Source organism: Haemaphysalis longicornis, unplaced genomic scaffold (genome assembly GCF_048455015.1).
Source record: "Haemaphysalis longicornis isolate Haplotype H1 unplaced genomic scaffold, Haemaphysalis longicornis Haplotype H1 scaffold_6, whole genome shotgun sequence".
In the NCBI taxonomy this organism is placed as follows: Eukaryota; Metazoa; Arthropoda; class Arachnida; order Ixodida; family Ixodidae; genus Haemaphysalis; species Haemaphysalis longicornis.
The window spans coordinates 174,224,214-174,242,056 of record NW_027526407.1 but is presented as its reverse complement, the minus strand read 5'-3'; the positions used below and the strand labels follow the sequence as shown (position 1 = coordinate 174,242,056).

The following is a 17,843-nucleotide window of genomic DNA, read 5'->3' as shown; positions in this document are numbered from 1 at the left end:
TGGAGTGGCGCCAGATAGGGGCTCTACAGCGACTGGAGTAGCGTTACCACACCTATTTCGGCCTGCAACATTGCGCAATGAGCGCGGGGAGGATTGGTGTGTTGTCATTGTGCAAGATGTACTCGTCTACATTTTTTTAAAACACGTCCAAATCTGTTGCAGAATCGTTTTAGCTGTTAGCAGTAAACCTCTACGGTGACTGTTCCATCCTGTGACAAAAACTGAACACATTTTCATTCAAAAAACAACACATTTTCTATTACAGAACTCTAAAAGGTTTGCCTTGATTCGGGATTCGGCCATTCTTGCTTTGTTCCACCGAGAAGACTCCGTGGTGTTTCACTCGCTGCTCCGACACTTTGATTCAAAATCGCACGCGGAAATCAACGTTTCGTCCCCTGTTACCACTTTGGCATAAAATACGGGTCTGTCTCATCCCGTTCATGAAATATTTGGCACCTCAATAGACGATCTTACTTCATGTTGATGATTGATGATGATCGCTATTTGCATCTCCTGAGCATCAGGGTTATGACGTGTCATCTTACCAAGAAAACAAATATGCCCATGTTTTATACCCTTCGCTTAATACTAGCGCATCTCTTCGGGAGGCACGAAAACGTTTAACGCACAAAATACATTTTTTTCAGGTGGTAGATGTCCTAGGCAATATTCCCCTCTCTGCTTTTCGTCTAGCAGCCTTGTAGTCTTCTTTTCGTCATCTCGATAGCTTTGAAGTTATCTCCATCTGTGCTGCCCTTGAATCCTAGGGCTTCTCGAAACCGAATATTTCCCTCATGTAGATTAGCGTATATACCCTCGCAATCGAACACAATGTACCGCATAGTTTTTTTTTCCATACCACGCATACCTCAACGCAGTCGTCAGGGCTTTTGGCACCATTGTCGCCAAAACATTCTTTATTTCAAGGTCCTCGGTTAATTTGCGATGAACGATTGTTTTGGATATTCATACTCTTTGCGATCACTCGACCACCTTATCACGGGTCGTTGTCGAAGCTGAACGCCTTGTCCAAATTTTGCCTCTTCCGTTTGGGGTGCCGATGGTCGTCCCGAGCGGCCGCTGCCTTTGATGACTCCAACCTTCACGGAACCTCTTCTGCAACATAAAGGTTTAAATTTGCTTCATCGCCTCGTCACTGCAGGCTTTTCAAAGAATTGCAAGCGCCTCCATCGCGATTTTGCCAGTTTTACTCGCAAAAAACTTCATTGTATGACATGTGCCAAAAACACTTCATTCTTTTTGGCGAGGGTGTAGTTCATGCCGCCACCGGACGTGACCTGCTCAACATTTACCACTAGGCAATAAGACAAGTCTCGCAGAGAATATTACATCCCTCACTCACTTTTGCGGCCGAAACCTGGACGCCAGCTGGCGTTCAAAGCCACAAAAATCATTTGTACGAGTTTGGAAGCAGACCTTGTGTACTTTAGTTATTATCGATAGGATAGGAATGAAACATTGCAGTCTACTTTTGCGTATAAAAAGGCTCAGTTTATCATCTTTAAAACTGCACATACTATCAGATTCACAAATTAGTTGGCATTAACAACAACAAAAAATATATAATGGATTTCTATAGCGCCTTCTCAAAGAAAGGATTGATCAACAAGTGTTAAAAAATGTGTATGAAAATACCAAGTGGTAACACCACCAGGGAAAATACGCGTCTGGAACATGCCAAGGTTGGTGTATATCCCTTCAAAACATTTCAATTTACACCACTTTTTTAGAATTAAAATTTACTAAACCGTCTCCAGCAATTGACATGTTTGATAAAAAAACAACGAAGACGCGCAAAAGGGCAGTGTTCGCCATGACAGTCGCCGTTGTTCAACCGAGCGACCCAGTGGCGTAAGTGATCATGCAATAGATATTTTACTGGTTTATGTGTATTGGAATACCTTTCCGCATTTTTTCAGTTTATGACGCCAGAATCGAGGATCTGGTTTTATTACACGTCAAGGATTTTGGGTCGTGTTATGTGCATTCGTGATAATGTGCACAACGCTACAGAGGCAGGCATTGCCTTTGTTCGAACTTATTCCAACCGGACGCGATACGAACAGGAGTAAGTACGGGAAAGCACTGTTTGAATGAAAACTTTTAAAACGAATAATTGTGATGGTTGGTTATGTTTTTCTTGCAGTCTTACGTTCAAACGCTATACTGGAAAGTAATGAAGGCTCCAATAGTTTAACAGGTTTAAACAATAAAAACAATAATTGCAAAATGAGCTACATTTGTAGCGCCTTGAGACGGTTTAACATTTTGGTTAGCAACGCACAAAATATGGATGCATAGTTGTTAAGTCAATAACTTTCACACATCGCACTAAGGTAACAACGGTCTCTCTTAGGTAGAATTGGTGGATTCCAGTTTTCTAAATGAAACATAATGTCTTCATTGCGACCGTTTTCACTTTTTAGCATTCGTAAACTTTAGTGTAAAGAAAATATTAGAAGGGCCACTTTTAAATTGAATATAAAGAATAATAAAATATTTGCCGTAAATATGGCCAATTTGTGGAAGTAAGCAACTCACTTCGGGGATATAAAAATTACATCCTCACATCCATCAAGAAAGTTGGCTTTTTATTAAGATCGTAGGTTATAAATTTTCTAAATTATTTTCTAAATTTTCTAAATAAATTATATCTAAATTTTCTTCAGGAAAAACACGTATACATACTTTGCAGAGCTGGCTATTCGAAAAGCCAGTGTGGAGTTGCTCTTTGGAGAATCTGTATTTTTGAAAGAAAATGCGTCAGTGATGACCACATGTCCCGAACGAGGATGGTGATGAAGATAGGCATTTGTGCTTGGTAAAAAATTGCCTACACATTTGTCAGTATCGGTCAACACGAAGTTTCTTTAGGAGGATATATAATGCAATTCGCCCCAAATTGCCAAATGAGCACAGAAAGCGGTGTCTTGTAGATGAGTAGTAAAATACAAATACTAGGTGCATCCTACGAAAAGGCTTAAAGTGACTGCGTGCGCTTTTGTCCTTTTTATCACAAAATCAAACTTGCCGAAACAATATCGGATTTGATTGCCTGTTACCGAGCAACATCTCTCAAGTAACTCAAGAGCTAATGAAGCAGTCTATGCGAAACACCAAAGAAACGCGAAACAAACCCGAAAGAAGACAAGCACAGCTGAACACGATGGCCGTTGAGTCCTTGCCTTTGTGTTTTTCGGCTCTGGGTAGCCAAATATAGAAATGAACTATCCTGAGTAAAGACACTGGTAAACTTAAAAAAGATTGGCATGTTTATGAATTCCCTCAAGAAATTACAGCGTGTAATATTAAGACCAATCTTTCATTTACTTGCTGTACAATATGTGAAGAAGCGTTTACAAAGTGCGAGCGCCTTAGAATAGAGCCTGCGCAGAAGGACAGGATTGCGCTCCCCGAAATAGGCTTGCTAGTTTCGGGAAAAGACGTGTTGCATGCCACAAGTAATAATGGCTCGAACGATTACCCTACAAAACCTTATTTTTGCTGCTTTATGTTCTAAATAAAAAAAATAATTTTGTTAAAGTAGCAAATATACTATGTAGACCATTTGCTACTATGTGTTTTTTTACGTGTTCACTGTAAAATCGCGTCTAACAATTTAATTGGCTTGAAAACACAACTACCAAAACACAATTACCAAAAGTAACTACCAACAAAATTATGATATATCTTCCACTCAGACCACAACAAACAACCTCGTATACCTAGAAAATACCTATAATTTTGTTGTTGAAGAGCCCTAACCTAAACCAGAACCTTATTATACGGCCCACAATAATACACACGTTGTACTCTAGTCCATATTACCCAGTACACAATCGTAAAAAAAACAATAGGGCTTGTCAGTTGTACGATTGTAATGTTAGGTATGCTATCTTTACATTATGTAGTAGACTTAAGAACAAACCATTGCGCATTGAGAGTTCATGTTAAGCAACAATGCTATCCGGCGCGCAGGCCTAGTCCGCGTTGGCTATTCAGCGTCTATGCTTGTGTGGAGTATGCTCAGTAGAGTGACATACTAATTTATTGAAAGAACTTTTCTCAAAAACATCGGCCACGCATAACAACAGCTTCCCAGCTTAGAAATGTTTTAATTCCTTGAAAACCTTTAATTGGTTATAGACATTTTGACCGAAAGTGTCCACAACTCGCCTGATCGGCCGTCAACAGTTCTTTTCAGCAGGAATAATACCAAAAAGATAGTTGTGATCTAAAATAATTGGTTCAACGTTTAATGCTTCCAGAAGGTTGTTCAGTTTTAAAAACCACGTATTTGTAGCATGAGAGGTGCCCTTTTTTATTTATAAATAAGCACTCTTGCCAGAACTGTTTTAACGTTTTAACGTAGCACCTGTAGATCACTTAATATGCGATAGAGTTTAATCAGTTGGCTAGCCATAACGCGTTTTCGCAGAGAATAGGTTTAGTCGTAATCCGATACCTACTGTGTTAAAAAAATCGGCTCGATGGAAGAAATCTGGAGCTGCATTTGGAAGAAAGGAGTGGAACAATTAATTTTTATGTAAAAATCAGTGGCCAAGAAATGTAAAAGCATAAAGCCCTATGCAATAGAACCGTCAAAACGTCTTTTTATACGTCAAACAAAATGACCGAATAGCACATTTATTGTGTTTTTCTCAATAAAACGTTTTTTTGAGAACACAGAATTGTGTGCAAAGTGTGGAAGGCTGCTCGTGTTTTAAAAAAAACTTAATTTTTAAGAATAAAATAAATATTTTTCAGACATCATGCTAGTGCATTTTGTGTGGTAGAAACGGGTTTGGTTGGTGTTGCTAACTTGATTTCGGAGAATTCTCTTATCCAGTATAAGCTGAATCACGAAGTTACAATACACACAACCAAGTGCTATGGAAGCAAAATAGGCTGGGGAAAATGTAAGCGATTTATGAAGGTGTCTATTTGGCTTTTCAACCATGATAGGATAGGAAAGGTAGATAAGATAAATAAGCTGTTTCTGGTATTCAAATACCAATCATGCACGTTTTTACATGTCGCATGCATTTACATAATTCCAATCAAATCCAAACAAATCAACGTTTATTATAACAATGACTTTCCTGAACCTAAAATTCTTTTGAACTTTTATATGATCGAAGTTTGAGTACACCCTTCAGCTGGAATATTTGCTAGCGCCCAGTCCTAATAATCTCCTCCTTGGGGGTTTTTGTATTAGAGCTTTCTGAAAGAAATGTATTGCGTTCTCTGCAAACAAGCAGAAAAATGACCTTCTTCGTGGTTTAAATAGACCCTACAGCGTGGTACGTGAGGTTAATTGTTGTTTGTTTGATGATTGTTCTGTGGCATGGTGACACGCTAAACTGTACCTTCATTCGCTAGGCCTTTCCAAAAAATTATTTATTTATGGTGCCTAAAGAAAAGAGGTAGGCACCTTATACAGCCCTTAGGTATATTTATTACTTACGCATGGTGCAGAAAGCGCCTCTGTGGGTGCACCAGAATTATTTTAAACTTTGCCAGAAAACTTTATTAATGCAAGTTATCCTGTCTTCCACTCATGCGGAAGCATGCGCATGACGGTAGTAACAGGTTTTCTCTTGCCTGTACCGTGATTAAAAAAGCTCGGCTGTGCAATGTTTCTTGCGCGTTATTAGTTTTTCGCCCAACAATTTAAAAAAAGTACTCTTACTCTGCAGCTTCTACGTGCGTCAAATGTTTGGCCGATACTCGGATTCAACGACTATGATTGTAAGAAAAACCTGTAAGTTATTTACCATATAAAACCGGGGTTTTAGCGTTGCCGACGTAAATCTATATAAAATCACTGCAAACGTTAGGCAGTTTTAAATATTTGATGAGTTTTTATATTGATAAACTGTATCCAAGAATATATTGTAGGCATATTTTAAGCTAATGAATTTATCAAACAGAAAACACTGGAAAAACATTTGGGCATATTTCTTGGGCATAGTGCGAACGATGAATTTGCATACTTTGCCCTGTAATATATGAAGCCAGAATACTTTGGTCCACGATGAGGACCACCCCTTAGTAAATAAATACTTCAGAAGTTGTAATGTTTCTTTGAAAACACACTGTTTTTTTATTCTTGTCAAAGAATAGAGTTCAAATGAAGCCATTGGAGGTATCGTTTGAGAGAATAGTGCATACGCACGTAATAGGTCTCCGCATACCGTAGATATACGGATAACGACAGTTCTGTCAATCTTGTGTTAACTGCAAACTACAAGAAATTTGGTTACACAGATTTATTATTTCCGATAAGCAACGCACTATTTCTGAGGTTTAGGGCCTGTCTGCAAGTAAAAAAAGCCGATTTATTGCAGTCGTTAATATTCCTACTGTCAATATAGAGATACCTGTAATGTTTTTTGCGGCTGCGTTAAAAAGGTAGTAAGGATATATTTTTTGCAGTACGACCGAATAAGGTGAAGGAATTTTTAAATGTAGGGTATTGTTTGCCTTAACACGTGGTCCTTCCTGTTTAATCACAACTCTTGCAGTAATTTTCTTCACCATATAGCCGTCTCCACCTAATCGAACTTTAGATTGATGCAAATGGTGTGGTTTCGCCCTAAAAATTCCGATAGAGAGCTATTGGGCTTTTATGCAGCACAAAGACAGGAGTAGCCGTATTATTCAACAAAACTTCGAATGTGGATTTTAATCTTTATAGCATGATTTGGCATTTGCTAGCTACAACCATGTTAAAAATCTGGCGCCGCATCTTTTCAAAGTGCTACGAGTTGTGCCGCGCCTCCGCCAGATGGCGCCACGGGTCCCGCGACCGAGAGAAGACGCAGTGAAACATCCCCCTCGCGAGGGGCACGATCAAATGCCGAGCATTTCCAGGGGCGCACGACGTTAAGTAGTTTGCGTTAAGTTAATGTTGTTGCACTTGTGGCAACTGCTGACGAGAGAGCGCTCGTCAGCAGTAATTTAAATGAGTCAGCAATATAAGGCGCATTGGTAGCGTCGCAAGGAGCCTGCTTGAGACACCTCAGCAGAAAGAAGTACCCTGATCGGGTTACTTTAGGCTTATCGCCCTGTTGCATTCATTTAATCTAAGCCGCCTTTTCACTTCCCAGATTACTTGAGTTTAGTATGGCTAATTCTTCGTCGTTTATTAAAAACCTTTTGCCACAAAAATAATTTCTCAATTGTGGTTGTTGCTTCGATGTACACCGACCACAAAATTCCGCAAAAGTCTGAGTTTTAAACAAGAATGTCTTATAAATCACCTTTCCGGGTTTTAATCAAGAACGCTATGGCAAATTTGGGTAAAATATTGCTTTCCAGTTTGTTTCAAAGCCATAGCGGTGTATTTCCTCACGCTTCATCCTAGACATCCATTACCCATAAAAGCAGATGCTCACTTTGGCAAGAAACGATTCCCTTCAAAGTTGAGCTGCGTCAATGTCCAGATATCATTGTGTCATGTACGTGGTTCCAAAAAGTGGTAATGCGCCCAGTGTTCGCTTGAGGTGCATTTCCGGTATCTGACCCAACATACCACTTTATTCATACCCGCACCGAGCCAGAAGTTATGACACGATGAGTCTGTGAGGTTATAACCTCCTCAAGACCAATGGATCATTTTCCCTACACTCAACAAAGTATTGTAGCTCAGTCGATCCCCACTCCGATACCATTTGTATGCTTCCTAATTATAACGATGTAGCGGGGTGATTAGTTCATTAGCAGTATTTTGTTGGCGGTAGCCCGACTCTTGGTGCAGCGATGATCAACCCATCACCTGAATATTTCACTTTCACCCTATCGTCGCCTATGTCCTAAATGCCATATCGTCAAGTGGGAATACCAACATTCAAAAAAGACCCTTCATTATCCCTACTATAGGCTGCTGAAGTTCAACAACTGTGGCTTCTGTTCACAAGAGCAGCCATTACCATTTTTTCGATTTCCTTCCACTAACGGGCGCAGCGCTCTCAGGCAGATATGGCGAGTTTCTGCAATCCCAGCTCTAGAACTTCCCAGCTCCGCCTCAACCAACTCACTGCCGCGGATATTCTCCATGAAATCAGGAAGTCTCTAACCATGCTATGTGGTGCGTTTTTCTTTTTAATGAAATGTCTTCTCAACTACGACACACCGCTGCCTTGATCTCTAACCAGAGTTTTTATAAATCACTATAGTCTGGATAACAGTGAATACCCGTATTTCGACAAGCCCAAGCCGTAATGCACCTTGACACGGGCACCTAACAGATGCCCGTGTGCCAGTATGGGAAGCTAGAATGTATTAATATTGTAGTCATTTACCATGATGAAAAAAAGGCGGCGATTTATAGACATACACCCCACAGGGCATCTGCCTTGTCCGAGTCACCTCTGAATCCTTGGAAATCCTCGGCAAATCCTCTTTACTGAAACTACTAGAGGTGTACATTCAGGTACCGCTACCCTGTACAAACCTTCTGGCCTGGCTTCCAGCGGATGTCATTACTACTCCGAAACCCCGTATACCGACTACCCTCATCCGAAAATTTCGGCCCATCGCAATCCCGACCACCATTTGGAAGTAGTCGGAGAGAATGTTCACCAAACGCCTTCGATTACTGCTTCACGAGTAGCATCTTTGGCGCCCATTGCAAAAAATTTCGTCCTCACCTTGGTACGCTGGGTAGTCGAGTGCACATCCTTGATTAACGTCAGGGCTTGGAAAAGTTGGTACTCTATTCAACTAATGCTTATAGCGAAAAGAATGGAAATGGAGGCGAATAGTCGAGGATGAGTAGTCCGATATGATGTTCTTGGTCTGCTGGTCCCAATGTGTTCGTTTTGTACTAAGCAGGCAACTCCACAAAGCTTACGCCATCCGCATCGCCATCCACGAGGTACTTCGTCTATATAGGCTGCCCACCTGCTATGTGTGTTCATCACCTTCTAGATAGAAGATGTTACCTAATACACCCCTTGAAATGAATCTTCCACCGGTTCTTTCCAGCCCAGCCGTCATGTGCCTCAGTGTTTGCCATGGCCCCTTTTTGTTTCATGGCCTCGGTTCATCCTGGCTGGTGACTCGGCACTAGTCCTCACATCTACATCATCATATATGCGGACGCCATCACCATCTGGCACGTTCACCGGACCGTGTACTTGAAGGGGCAGACTTTGTATATTTTATTCCTTTATTTATTTCTTATTCCTCCTAAAAAATCAAGAAAGACGGCAAAGAAATCCGCTCCTGCCAAGCCATGGCAGGTTACCATTTAAAAAGAATAAATTGAAAGGGGATATTGCGCAAAAATTTTTTTTCATAAAAAAACAATTTGTAGGTGAGAAATAACGGTGACATCAAGCACAAAACCAATCCCTCCAAACCTGCCTACATCTCGGGCAGCAGGTTAATGGCGAACATGAGAAGCACGAGTTCCAAAACTAAAACCGCATAAGTATGAATAAAACAGTCACAATAAAGCAGCCGCGCACACTGCAGAAAGAAAACATCCCCAGCACACGGGACATGTCTCCCCGCCGAGTGCTGAAAAGTGGCATACAAAGACTATATATTCGACACCATTCAACAAAATGGCACACGTAAATAGTGTTGCGAAACAGATACCGCAGCGTATGAAAAGCGGAGAGAAACAGCATGCCACTGCATGTCACATTTCAGAAGAAAAAGAATGAAAACAGTCAGTGCAAAGTTGACCTTGCACGACAGAACTCCAGTTCCGCAGAAAAAATTAGGTTATCGTAGCTACCACAATTGCGATAACCCACACAATTCTGCAACCCCGCACGTTACAAACTCGATACTACAAAACACCACATATGTGGTATTGCAGCTAGGCGCATTGTGTATAACAGCAACCGCTAATTCTAAAAAGCAGCATTTGGCACGCTTACTTGAAGCAAAAAATGAGGCACATCTGACTGAAAATGTACATAGGGGTTCAGGCAGTGCCTTCGAGATAAACTTAACCAGTTCGGTTAGAATTTTATTCTGCCGCACTGGCAGAATAAAATTTTGCCCCACTGTATTCCAACACTGTCCGTAAAAAAGTTAGTTAGAGAGCTTGCTTATGACGCTGGGGATTTGTCCAATGTAAACAATTGTTTTTGCAAAATCTTGAAAGTAGTTTGAAACGGAAGGTGGGTGAGTTCGACAGGAGCATCGACAAGTTGCCGTCAGTTGTAACCGATAAAAATAACGTCGGAGCCGTCCATGTCCAGTGGTCAAATGAGTTATATATTTAGTCGATGGATAAGGAAGAAATATCCAATATGTGAGGTATCCAACTGTACAATATGTGTCGTTTTTTTCCGTCGTCCACTATCGCGGCCATTGCAGCTTGCCTCTTCTGTTATTTTTGTTGTGGTTATCCTCGGAATTCAATTGCGTGGAATGTATGCAGGCAACCAAGTGTGCGCCGCCATATCAGTGGCCAAGCGTCTGTTGCTAGGCGACGTTGTGCGCACGGCCCGCAGATCAGGCACCCCTCTTCTCCTCCGTGCAACCGTGTGAGAGCGCCCGTGGCCTCCGCGCCGCGGGAAGCCGATCGCAGAGGCCACCGTGCGCCGTCACTCGTTACGCCGGGGTCCGTGGGATGGCGGCACTTGTCCAGCTAAGCACGACTGTGAAACACATGACAGTGTTTCACGTTACAAACTCTTTGCCGAACACAAAGAATTGCGTCGAGTTCACTGTGAGTGCGATTAATAACATCTCTGTTGGCGCCACAGTTTAGAATCGGATAGGGACGAAGCAGATGACGCACACCGGTGTCTTTTTTTTATTCGGCCTGCGGCCGCAGTGGCCCAGGCTGCGCCGTGTCCGTGGCGCATCGGCCATGTCTGTGGCCGTTTCCAGTGTTGCCAAGCGAAGAAATTGACCGCTAAACTTTTCAACGAATACCGTCTATACGTTTGGACAGTTTACTGTGGGCAACGTTTCCTCTCACAGTCGCACTTGCCGCTACCATGACTGCCAGCTCGTTACCCCAAACCCCTGAGTGTCACGGTACCTGGTAGAGATGAACAGGAACAGTGTTTTTGAGTGAAAGAATGGTGTCTTTTACTAGGTAAAGTAAAGTATGTTTATGAGACCGGTTATCAGTTGGGGTTAGGACAGAGAGGCTGTTGGTTTAGAAGTGAACTGGAGAAGACGGTAGAATATAAGTAAAAAAAACAAGAAGTTTGTTCAGGGCAAATGCTCCTACGTCACACAAGCAGGTTTCGGTAACGAGCCGGTAACTGCGCACCGCTGTAGTGGAATCAGACCCATACATGATTACAAACCTACCAGCAGCTAAAGTACAGTTATGTGATCCATCTGTTTAGGCGTGTAGGCCAGGCATTCGAAATCTGGTGAGCGTCGGCCGCAGTAAGCCTCTCGCTGCAAATTGGAAAACATCTGGCTGGATGTGGGAGACAGTCGTTTGATGACAGCAGGTGCTTTATGACAACAATTTATTTTAAAAATACCTTGCCCTTACCTTGTTTTATGGCAATACAGCAATAGTTACCGTGGATAACACACAGGGCCACCAGAACTAAGCACTTTTCCTACAGCCTTTCTCATGTTGACGCACGCCTGTACGAAGTGTCAATTCTACGAGATTTTCTATTCTATATACCAGCCTCCGATTGCACCTTGTATTCACGCTGCAAGGAACAAAGCATACAATCGGTACACGTATTCCGTCGAAATTTTTGCAAGCTGACGCTACGGCATTCCAGGTGACCTGCGTGATTGTCCGAGCCCTTCACTGCATAGTGCATAAGGTTAGGTTAAAGTTTCTAACAAAATCTGACTAGGTGCAAGTAAAAGCAATCAACAATTCGGCTATGGTGTAAAAGCTTCCCCTACCAGTTCCCTTCCCCCTTAACCTATTTCTCCAAAAGGAAGCATGCTTGCACACATTTCATTAAATATTTCACCAGCGGTGCCAGGCACACCCCCCATCGTTCTCTCAACCTCAATGCCGCTGTTCTAGCAGTGTACATGACCAATTCACAACCCTACAGTTATCTAGAACGCCACCAAAATCCTTCTCTCAACCTAAATGCCGCTGTTCTAGCGGTGTACACGACCAAAGTGCTGCCGCTCTCTCTACGGTGATGGTTGTCGACGCCAATGCGTCAGATGCTCTCCCCACAACCAATCACTATGCAAGAGCATGGCTCCCTACACAATTGCGTGCACCTAAATCATGAAAAATGTGTCCATCGACCCTAGAAGAACATCTCGCCATGCAGGTTCCTGTGCTGCACAGAACAATAGTTCTCACCCAGGCTCCCACGCAGTTTGATGTCTACACTGACTCATTGGCTGCTCTCCGCTAGCTTTTCAAACTCTAACGTCTTACTAAGTGGGATTGGAATATTTTTGGGCAGAGTGTGCAGTTAACCCTTCCGTGTTCGCGAGTAAAAAGTACGTCTTCGGCTCCCCGCGCGCGCACTGACATCCCCGCACAGCAGAGTTCCTATTCGAGGGTTGTCCCGCTTAGATGACATCTTGCTCTGATAAATTCGCCAGGGGGTGACCCTCACAATTTCTGTTACGAGGACTGTTCGACTTAGTTCCGTGCCCGATTCTAGTCTACGGGCCTCATCTGCCCCACTCCTCTTAGCACGCACCCGCAGCAGACTTGGTGCCGAGCCTTTCCTTGGAAGACTACACCTAGGGCATCTCGCCTCCTGCTTAACGAGCCGCTACCATTCACCTTGGTGTCCAAATGCAGATGTAGTTTTTGTTCTGCTAAATAGCAAACTTAAAAATAATGCGAAGGAAACATATCGGAGAAATACTGACTCGTTCAGACGTTTTGCATCAAAGAGTTGCACTCTTTGTATTTTATTGGAGTACAGTAGGAAATAGATATTTCGCCAGTGATACAAACTGTCTTAAGACGTGCGCAGAAACAACTCCATGGTTGAAATTTGTTTTTTTCTTTGGAAACAAACCCCAGAGATGTCAGGGTAAACTTTAGGCAATGCACAATGCGCAGAAAACTAAGAAATCAGCCACGTTAGAAACGGGTTTTAAATACAGAAGCGAATGACTGAAATTTTGGGTGACATGACTGGCTTTTATGGGGTTTGTCGAGTTACGAAATTTCGGCTACCAGGATTATGGCCTTAGTAATACCCCCATTCTATAACGTGTTCGCCATGATTTGACGCCGTGAAGCAGTGCACAAAATCTGACGAGTCTTGGTGCAGTCTCTGTACGCTCATGGTTCCCACTTAAATCAACATTCTGGTTAACACTGTAAAAATTGAAGAAACTTTCTGGCTTTGTCTTCATAAACGGTATATAAGGCGTGTTATACACGCAGAAACTCGTAGAACTGCCACAAGAAATGCTTATCAGATCGTTCCCGATCGAGTAAGGCCGCTGATTCTGCAGGGATGGCCTTTTTAGAAAACTACTAGCCTTCCTTTGGGAAGTTTTAGGTCAGCTTATGCAGTATGTTTTGGGGGGCAACAGCACAGCTGGAACATGGACAGAAAAAAAAAGATATAGACACACATCCAGCAATCCCCTGAGTCTATATCTGTTCCCTTTTGTCCGTGTTCCAGCTGACCTGTCGCCTTCTAGATATGTTCAACCAATAATCCCAAGTAGCCACTTTATAGGCTATTTGGTTTTGAAACTGCAAGTCTCTTTTTACATTTCCAAAAAATCAAATTTTCTCGTTAGCTCAAATGTGAGTTCAACAATGCTCGAAGCATACTTCCTATCCTTTTTACAGATGAAGGAGCTGCAGGCGAGGTAGTTTAGAATTGTATATATTGTACCTGTAGCTCAGTTTGTAAACAGTAGCTTGCCACGGGGCATAAAGTAGTGTTTGGTCGAAATATCGACAATATATAATGAATAAACCTAGCCTTCAAAAATGATAAAAATGTCCTTGTCTAGTAGCAAAACAATACTTGATGATGAGTCATAAATGCATGGCTCATCTTTAAAAATAAAACACAGATGCGTAACCGCTACTAAAAGAACCCTGAAAGAAAATTTGCTGACACATTATTGCTCCCATTTTTATGTAAAAATTTGTAAAGCCACTAGTATTGGGGGAGATATTGCAAATAGAAACATTAATATATCACCCGCACGGCGATTCCCCACGTTTTGTCCATGTCCCCGCTTCGACTGAGCGAGACTAGACCTGATGCCTCGTTTATCTGTGACGTCCGGAAGAACATTCGTTTGGGCACGCCTGCTACTTGGTATTGTGGGGCCCAGCATTGCTTTCAGATGGGGCCTTCTGACTATCTACTTTCTGTTTGTTGTGTTTTTGTCATTCTGCTTTTAATCCTGCATCCAACTAGCGGTTGGAAATGTGGACGGAAGGAATGGAACAGGGATTTGACGTTTGCACACCACCCCGATAGATGACGCGGAAAGAAAACGATCCTGACACCGCATTGTGGCGACGATGTTTCTGGTATATGTGGAAGTCTAGAATACGTGAGCGAATGACTAAACAATCGTTTCAAACTTAGATTGAGGATGAACATGCATTCGGAACCAACATCGGAATGCATATGGCGGCCATAAAATAACGTGCACCAGGACACACCCACCTCTTCCTTGTCGTCGTCGTCCCCTTGTGTCTTGATCCATAACAGCATAGTACATTACCCACCAGTGTGTCTTGTGATGTATATCCCAATGGAGGGCCACTGTCTCGGCCGAAGACCGGGCTAGGGGGCACCTGTGATGCTTGTGGGCAATGTGAAGAATATATATTGTGTGAGGAATAGCTTTCTACCCCAAATGATGATGACGTGGTTCCTGATGCCTGGCTGCCGAAGAACGATGTCTTCAGTAGGGACGAAGCATCGAATGACCTAGAGCCACGTCAGACGGACGGGGGGCGACACATTTTTGGGGTGTCTCGGCATGGCTCATCTCGGCTGGTCCTCATTCTCGGACTTGGCGTTGGCTGAGACCCGAATGCAAACATTTTCAGGTTTGGGTTTCGGCTGGGCTGGGGTCTGACCGGAGTGGGTTCGTTATCCTTGAAGGATGCGTCCACGCCGATACGATGCGATGCTGAGGTCAGCATGGGGATGAAGCTCGCACATTTCACCAAATGACACTGACAAAAGACGATGGTGTCCCGTGATAATATTATCGCTTCATTGGCCGCTCGTTCATGCCAATGTCGAGCTCTGTCGGCATGCACTCCAGGTGAACCAAGTGGCCCCGTAAGGAGGTGAAATGGATGCCGTGTCGCCCACGTGGTGTAGCTACGCACGCGTGTTCGAGGGCAGCACTCGTATTTTATTTCGTTATTATCACTGGTTGAAAACATTTAAAACCATAACAACAAAGCAGCCGAAGGGTTGCACGGTACACCAGAGGGAATTTCGTTAGGTGATGCGTGCACTCCAACTCCCCCTAACCTTCAGACAAAATTCTACACGACCATGCGTTTAGCAACTGCTAGGCATGTACACCCTAACCAATATTACAAGTGGTCTCGGAAGAGTAGTCAGAGTTTTTTGGCCGTGCGTTCCTGCGCCTTTGTTGTCAGTGCGATAGCAGAAACCGTTATTACACCTTAGCGTTTTCTCGTGATAACCTGGCGCCCCTTTTTTCTCAATAAATAATGTTCCCTCATTTTATTACTTGTCAATGCAGCCAACTGGAATATATGGGTGGTTTGGTTGCAGGCCGCGGCCCTGTATTCACCCCTCCTGCCTCCAAGCCTACCTTGATCTTGTGTAGTGGATGGACGAAACCTACGATAACTGTATATAAAGACATACCACTGGTGAAAAATACACACATCAAGATTACTGCCTCTGAAATTACAACTGCCGTTTTATGTATACACAGCACGAGCTTAAAACTGCACAAATATTTCCAATGACATAAAGCATGCTTAAACTTTTTATATGGCAGTTGGAAAGTTCAGCCGAGAAGGTTTGCTTTTATTTTCCTATATATTTAGCAGAACAAATGCACCTAAACGACCGAGCACACAAAAAAGAAAAAGGAATTCCCTGGAGATATATTGATCCCACAACTTTGATCAAGTGAACGTGAAGCTTCGGTTCACTGCGACAGCAAAAACAGGAGAGTGTTTCGAAATACCCTTTACATTTCAATGACTCCTACCCTTTATGTCATATCTATGTTTTCTCAATTGATTTCATAAATTTGGGGCTGGTTAATTGAACATTTTTCGAATAACAGGTGTGCATTAGGTTCAAGAAACCCCACCATAACTGATGGCCAGGAACAGGACGGTTTTAGGCATTACGCGATCGCCAATGTGTGCCCTGCTGCGACTGCGATTTCACCCTGCTTGAATAGCGGCTGCTGTACTTTATTTTGGTAGCACTACTGTCGGTAACTGTTGGTAATGTTGGTAACACTGAATTCACATTACATAATATACCTTCTGTAACCCCTGTGGGGTTTTTGACTGACCTTACAGTTTCTGTTGGTGTTGTGAGGCGCGCACAAAATTTCACTTTGCAACAGCGGTAAACGAATTGTCGCCACAGCGAAGGACCAAACCGTCATGGGCCAAAACACGGATCGCATTAGCGCTAGTGTTGACATGTATGGGCATCGTGGACCTTACTGTAGTCCTTGCTCTCTCGGAATTAATAGAACAGATCCCCAGTCATTAAGGCAGAAATGTTGTGGGGGCGAAGTTTTCGCTTCTCGCTTGATTCCTGACGACTGTTCAGCCAATAGGTGACTGGCTCACTCAGCGAGCCAGTCACACCACGTCGACATTCCATCGGCGGCGTGTTCGTGTCGGCGTCGGCGTTGTGTTACAAGCCGGTCTGCCAACCCTGCATTCACCTTCGCATTCGTGTGATCGTCGTGTCGCTGAAGCCAACTTTCTTTGAGCGAGAAGCGTGGTTATCGAGTAATAAAGATAAATATAGAGGAACGCGATAGCGTTAGGCACGTAATAAGAAGCTCTAATTAAGCAAATGTGCGGCATGAACTATTAAAACTGATTCGACCGCAATTCACTTTGCAGGCAGTATAATAAAATCAATCGAATAGTAGAATTTCTGCTTTTAACGCAGATGAGAGAGTCGATCACGTACATGCGTCCACCAGGGAAATCCCGCAAACACACAAGAAGGGGTACGAAACCGCCAAGAAACATTGCGACGATAGTTGAGCTTCTCGCTTCCCATAGAAAAGTAACACCTGGCTGGGATGACGTAGATCACGTAGCCTAACCATTACGCGTGTTCATTTAGTTAGCCTAAATTGCCATTCAGGACTATTTAGAGTAAAAACAAAATCCAATTTACGCCTCCGTAAAACATTGTATTCAAACAGCAGTAAACCACGCCAGTATATGTCTGGGTAAAATATTTATGAGCTTGAACTACAACTCAGGCAAATGGCTAAATATTTTAAAAAGCGTGCGTACCCTGTTAACTCTTACATAAATAGATCAGTTAAACCAAACGAAGCTGTGAAGTCAGGCACGATGTTGCAGCGCACATCCATGTGCTATGAAACAAGGACGGTATCTTTTTTCTTAGTGGTTTTATTATAACGAAGGTAACGTTTGATAGGTTTGGGAGAAGTTTGAATTATGCTCAATTGACGGGTACTAGCAATAGTTTTCACGCTTAGCTTCCATTCTCATAGAGTCTGGTATACACATTTACACTTTCAGCTGGTCTACCAGAAGATCTCAGCATTGAGAAGTTGATATATACAAACAGACCAAAAACGTGCGGTGTGTTTGCTGTCTGGTCTCTGAAAGGCAAGTACAAAGCAGCGCAATTCTTCGTTTCACTTATTACTCGAAGCCAACAGCAACTAGG

General features: G+C 42.9%; 1 long non-coding RNA gene across 1 annotated transcript; it reads left to right on the top strand.

The window, feature by feature from the left end:
- The first annotated feature begins 1,942 nt into the window (after positions 1-1,942).
- On the top strand, positions 1,943-17,782 carry LOC144142070 (uncharacterized). Its single transcript, XR_013316811.1, has 3 exons — positions 1,943-2,092; positions 5,724-5,788; positions 17,693-17,782. It is a non-coding gene; the product is annotated as an uncharacterized LOC144142070 (long non-coding RNA).
- The last annotated feature ends 61 nt before the right edge of the window (positions 17,783-17,843 follow it).